The sequence below is a fragment of the Nylanderia fulva genome, unplaced genomic scaffold (genome assembly GCF_048542155.1).
Source record: "Nylanderia fulva isolate GAGA-0341 unplaced genomic scaffold, ASM4854215v1 Scaffold307, whole genome shotgun sequence".
In the NCBI taxonomy this organism is placed as follows: domain Eukaryota; kingdom Metazoa; phylum Arthropoda; class Insecta; order Hymenoptera; family Formicidae; genus Nylanderia; species Nylanderia fulva.
Genome location: NW_028190376.1, coordinates 122,776 through 128,825, shown reverse-complemented (window position 1 = coordinate 128,825; position 6,050 = coordinate 122,776). Strand labels below are relative to the sequence as shown.

Here is a 6,050-nt window from a genome sequence, read left to right as displayed (position 1 = left end):
GATGGCCACTCGGGTGCAACAAGCACCCGAGTCCCCGCATACGGAGCGCCGGCAGGAGAGTTGCCGCCCCCGGGACATCCGGAATCCCGAAGGAGAGCAAGGAGCGGCCCTGCCGTGCGCTGCCGCGACGACCGCCTACGAGGGGCAACCCGCGGATCAGGACTCCGCGGGTAAGGATAATTACGCTCGCGGCCGCAAGGATCACCGAGGCCGCGCGCGCGGCCGACCTGATAGCGCCGCGAGTGGCCTATCTAAGTAATTGGGTCACCGACGTGTCTCCTGAGGGCCCCCGGTTCGGCACTATCTAGCGAGCGCCCGAGGAGAGCAGAAGTCCCGAACGGAAGCGCAACTCAGAGAGAGCGAGAGAGGAGAGGACGCTAAAGAGCGTCATAGGACTGGTGAGACGACGTGGTCATCCTGCTGTCGCCGAATTAAGGTAGTAGGGTGGATGGGTTCCGAGTCATTTATCGTTAATAGATTACGCTGGACTTAGTTGCCGGCCGTTTTAAAATTTGCGAGAGATTCGTTTATTGTCGAGTCGCGTTAGTAACGTAACGAGACCCTATTGGAAGAAATTACGACCCATCCACTCTCTCGCGTTTCCGCATATTCTCTCTCCCGCGTGGACAGTCTTCGCGCGTAACATTGTCGCGCAAAAATTACCGCGATTTACGCGTTGCCGATTATTGTTCGAAGCGAAAATCAAAGAGCTCATAAACGCTTTTGGGCTCATTAAAGTATTGATAATGTAAAGTATTAATGTTGTAAAGCATTGAGGTTGTAAAGGCTTAAACGAAAAGGCGTGATTACGTTTGATTTTGTGTGTGGAATTTATGTACGGCGCACGCGGTGCGCCCTTACGCCGGCCCCTTTGTTGTCGCGCATATCGCGCGGATCACGCGCCCGCGGCGTGGAGCAATATACCCGGTGGCGCGTCGCCGATTTAATTAATCCTTTTTTTTTGTTATTGGGGACACTACCCCGTTGCCGCAAATTTGTTAAAGATTATTCATAACTCGGCACGGCGAACCACCGGGCGTGGTGCCCCACCGAACTCTCAATCGTGCGTCTGTGCACGCCGCTTATTTCTTTATATTATATACTCATGTGTCTTGTGAACCAAATTTAAATATATGTTTTATTAATTTTAATTCCTAGGGTGATTTCTCGCCGCCACGCACCCGAACCCTTACCCGCACAGAGGCTAGCCGAGCGGGAAAGTTGCCGTCGCGATCTCTCTCTCTCCCGTGATTGACGCCCGCGAAAGGGCTAGGACAAGAAGTCCGAGGAAATTAAGACTTAGCGTCCCGCGAATTTATTAATTGAGAGACGGTGCGGCTGCCGCACCTGGCGCCCAACTAAATTGAGATTTTAGTTTTCTCTTTATTATTTTATTTTTTTGTTTGTTGCAAATTTTTTTTTGTGATCGAACGGAGAGATCGCGCCGAAGGTAACCGATATTCCGCAGGAAACTTTTCTCCTTCCGCGACGAATGGATATTCGCTGCGAATTCCGCGCGATACGGTTATAATATATATATTATTAAAGTTTTAACTTTTTTTATTTATATCACTGTAAACATATATTTAAAATGGTATATAATTCGTAATATTTATATAATCTGACAATGAGTAGATATACAATAATATGTGTCAATTATTTTTGCAGATTTTCATAATTTAATTATCAGGAAACTAAATGCAGTATTGTTAAATCTTACAACAATTGATGAACGTTTAATAAAGTTGGATAATCACATAAGAAAAAATGAGGAAACGGATTTAAAAAAAAATGAACATTATGATTTTGATTTGCCAGCAGATACCGTAGAACAATTACAGAGAATTGATAATCAATTAAAAAACAAATGTGTTGCTGCAGAAATGGTATATACAAAATATTATCATTTTATACTTACGATTAGAAACATTTTATTGAAATGTCTTATAAAAAGCAATATTTTGGACATATTTATTTATTTATATAATGTTAAATAATTTTAAAGAAGTTAAAAGAAAAGTAATGTTAACTTTTTTCATAAGAGAAAAACAAATGTTTATTATTTTGATATTTTTAGATCATAAACTAATATTAATTAAATTATTTTATATTTTTAGACAAGACAATTGAGCTTTTTAGGAGGTAAGGATCATCATGATGTGATTTCGTACATGATGAAACATATTTTAACAAATAAATTAGCAATGGAATATAGTTGGGCTGGTGCAAAATTGAAAAATGCCTTTAAAAATCTTCGCATTACTATATGTATCATAAGTAAGTATATAAATATTTAATCACAGAAATGTTTTTATTGACATATTTTTGACACTTTATATATAGCATTCTATGCATGGTTATATTGGATGATGCTATTAGAACTCTAATATCATTATTCAATAATATGTAATCATAGGAATATAAAATAATTTTGAATAGTATATATACATATATACATATATATATATATATATAAAATTAAGTCGCTTTAAATTTTTATATAATCTATAACCACACATATCTGTTTAAACTTGTTGTTAGATGCTGCGCGAACTTCAAGAACCAATTTAACAAATAAGGAAGTTGAGGATATAATTGCAAGATGGCTAATTTTAGCCAAGCAGAGATTTGACCGAGATTTGTAAGTTATATATAATATACCTCAATTTAACTATTTTATCATCTTATCTCAAACTTTTTATTTTTATAAGAAACTGATTTTAAAGAGGGTGAACACATGCACTATCTGTTCATTATTGCGTGTATTAGTTTTTTTAAATTAAATACAACATTTAAGAACTTATTGTTATTTTTGTATAGAATATTTATTGCAGAATTGACTTATTGCACCTATGTATAACAATCACATATTTCTTTTTAGGAAAAAGGAAGAACAAAAAAAGAGATGCGAAAATGAGGAGATCTAAACAAGAAAAGGACAGGTTATTAAATATAATAATTTTAATATATAATAAATAAAATATTTGAACGTTTATTATTACGTTTATTGCACAGTTTATTATTATTACATTTATTTATAGATTTTATAGAGTTTATTTTTGCATATGTACTTTTTTTATTTTGAATGTATTAATTTCATACACAGTAATTATATATATATTTTATTATTTAAATGGTTACAGTATTAAATACATATGCATAGTTGTAAGTGCAATAAAGTAATTATTAAATATTTTTTTTTAAATATAGTATAAAACGAGAAAAGTTATAATAATATATACAGTTGAATATTAAAGTAATTTAAAGTTCTAAGTATTTTAGTACTTTTATGCGTAGCTGTAGCATAAAAAATTAACAATCACTATGTTTATTTTATTAATGCCTATATATTAAAAAGTTATGCACATTTAAGTTTTCTAACAATTGTATCAATTTTTTTTCATAATTCTGATAAAGTGATAACTAGAATTTAAAAAAAATTACTTTAAAAATGATTTATTATAAGTATTAATTATATATGTTAGTGATATAGTTATTAAATATGATTAAATAATGTGATTTAACGTGAATGTGTATTAAATGATAGTTACACACCCACACACACGTACATATATAATAATATGGCTTATTTAATATAAAAAACTGTTAATCTCGGCTCGAATTATTGTGTTACAATAAAAATAAATTCTCGACGGCAATCGGAGCCTGTGCGGATGACATGCACAAAATTAATATATTAAAATGAGATCTCAAATCAAACTCATTTATTAAATTCTAAACGTTTCGACCCACTTCGGGTCTTCTTCAGTAGCTGCAAAATACAAAGAAACAAAAATAAAAGATAATCGGTACAATCAGAAAATTATAAAACTCGTATACATACAATCCGCAAATAAATTAAATATCATTCTCCTCCCTATTCAAACCGTCCGGCCGTCGGAGTGTCTCCCTAACGGTGACCATCGTCAGGAAGGAAGCAGAGCAGTGACTCCCTTACCAACACTAATCAACATAGTATAAATTAAACGTATAAGATCCACAAGAATTATAAATTAAAAACCGGGAAGAACACTCACCCCGACAGCAAAAACAGAGAGAAGACGATGCTACACGTGACACATCACTCTAACGACTGTGCGGTATTCTACCTCGACACAGTCGATACATATATACGCAAAAAAAACAAATATAAAAATAAAATATGAAAATAAATATAAAAACAAATAATACTTATCGGCACTCATGTCAAAGGTCTAACGAAAAAATCCGGTTATGTATAGTCACAAAGCTAGATTTTGGTAAATTTTTCGATTAACAGATCAAAATTCTCGTTTAATTTGTCGGTGTCGCTATGTAAATTTAAACTATTCTTCTGACGCTTTATGTGGATCATTTCGGATATCAAACGTTTACCTAAAAAAGGCTCCTCGTCCAAGATTTTTACATCCTCCCAATTAAATTCATGGTTCAATAATCTATGTTCCGATATGACTGATAATTGTGACGCGTTTCTTTTTATGTTGCTGCGATGTTCTTTCATCCTAGTTTTCAACAATCTACCCGTCTGCCCTACATACGACGCATCACAATCCATACAATCAATTTTATAAACTACATTATTATGGAGTTCCCTTGGTAACTTATCCTTGTGTACTTTGATGAATTTACGGAGACTGTTAATTGCTGTATAGGATGGAATGACATCCAAATCACGTGTAATGTCCTCGATTCTCTTCGATACATTATTGATATACGGAATATTAAAGTACGAAACTTTTTTCTGCGTTGGAATCTTGTCATTGCATATATTTGCTCTATTGTTATGCAACTTATTATTGTACCGGAAGAACAACTTTTTTAACCGCGCTTGTAATGTTTGAAATATCAATTTGAGAGGATAATTATTAGACAAAAGAACTCCAATCATAGACTCAAAATTATCTTTATGGAATTTCGGATGAGATAGCCAAAAAACTCTATCTATGAGGCTGATAATGGTGCCTTTTTTATGGCAGAGAGGATGCTGCGACTCAAAATTTAAATATCTGCCTGAATACGTCGGCTTATGAAACAAATCAAACTCAATGCTCCCATTATTTATAATAATAGTGACGTCTAAAAAATTCAATCGGTTGTCAACCCCCTCCTCCATGGTGAACTGCAATCTAGGATGGAAAGAATTGAAAGTGTTTAAAACAATTTTAAGCATGGAGGGAGGGGCCGCCAACGCGATATCGTCAACATATCTAAAATAAAATGGAAATGACATTGGAATCGCAGCAATCGCTCTATTCTCCAAATCTTGCAACGTGATATCCGCAATGATCGGTGAGAGAGGGGAACCCATAGGCGTGCCAAAAGTCTGTTGATAACATACATTATTAAACATAAAATAAGTCGAATTCATAATTAAACGAATTGCCAATAAAAATTCATCTCGTGGAATAATACACTCTTTTTCAATATACCCCCATCTGTTAATTAAACTATCGATAGCCATATCCAATGGTACGTTGGTGAACAATGATGCAACATCTAGTGAAACTAGCTTCACATCACTATCCACACATAAACCATTTAATTTGTTCACTAATTGGAAACTATCAGAAATAGCCGAATCAGGTTTCGGAATTGCCTTATGTATTATCTTATGTAAAAATTTTGCCAAGTAATAAAGAGGTGTATTCCTAGATGACACGATGACACGTAAAGGGCAATTCGGTTTATGCACCTTTGGCAGACCATACGCTCTCGGTAAAACCCCGTCCGTGCAGTTCAGGGATTTATATGTTGTTGAAGAAATGTAATTCTTCATTTTCCATCTATTTAAAATCCCGTGTAATTGATTAATTAGGTTCCTAGTCGGATCTTTTTTAACAACAGTATAAGTATCCCGGTCAGCCAGCAAATCACACATTTTGTCCATGTACATATCTCTGTTCATCGCAACCGTGATATTACCCTTATCCGCCTTCATAAATAAAATATCGGGATTATCTTGGATGAATTTACCCGTCAATTTGTAAGCCTTACAAAAACTATTTTTTGTGTGAGCTTTTCCAGACATGGAAATATGGAATTTATTTATT

General features: G+C 34.7%; 1 long non-coding RNA gene across 1 annotated transcript; it reads left to right on the top strand.

Moving 5' to 3' along the window:
* Positions 1 to 273: 273 nt before the first annotated feature.
* LOC146722500 (uncharacterized) lies at positions 274 to 2,235 on the top strand. The gene is made up of 3 exons (XR_014925137.1): positions 274 to 436; positions 1,669 to 1,886; positions 2,118 to 2,235. It is a non-coding gene; the product is annotated as an uncharacterized LOC146722500 (long non-coding RNA).
* Positions 2,236 to 6,050: the final 3,815 nt, after the last annotated feature.